The sequence below is a fragment of the Physeter macrocephalus genome, chromosome 18 (genome assembly GCF_002837175.3).
Source record: "Physeter macrocephalus isolate SW-GA chromosome 18, ASM283717v5, whole genome shotgun sequence".
Classification (NCBI taxonomy): domain Eukaryota; kingdom Metazoa; phylum Chordata; class Mammalia; order Artiodactyla; family Physeteridae; genus Physeter; species Physeter macrocephalus.
In genome coordinates, this window is record NC_041231.1 from 73,926,185 (window position 1) to 73,926,514 (window position 330).

The 330-nt window shown below is 36.4% G+C and overlaps 1 protein-coding gene across 1 annotated transcript in view; it reads right to left on the minus strand.

Moving 5' to 3' along the window:
• KIF6 (kinesin family member 6) overlaps positions 1–330 on the minus strand; it is a 419,927-nt gene that overhangs the window by 185,118 nt on the left and 234,479 nt on the right. The window lies entirely within an intron of this gene.

A 330-nucleotide genomic window follows, 5' to 3' on the forward strand; every position in this document is an offset into this window, starting at 1 on the left:
GAATCTGAATGAGATCCTTGCTGGGTAGAGTAATCTTGGTTGTAGGTTTTTCCCTTTCATCACTTTAAATACGTTTTGCCACTCCGTTTTGGTTTGCAGAGTTTCTGCTGAAAGATAAGCTGTTAACCTTATGGGGATTCCCTTGTATGTTATTTGTTGTTTTTCCCTTGCTGCTTTTAATATTTTTCCTTTGTATTTAATTTTTGATAGTTTGATTCATATGTGTCTTGGCATGCTTCTCCTTGGATTCATCCTGTATGTGATTCTCTGTACTTCCTGGACTTGATTGACTATTTCCTTTCCCACGTTAGGGAAGTTTTCAACTATAAT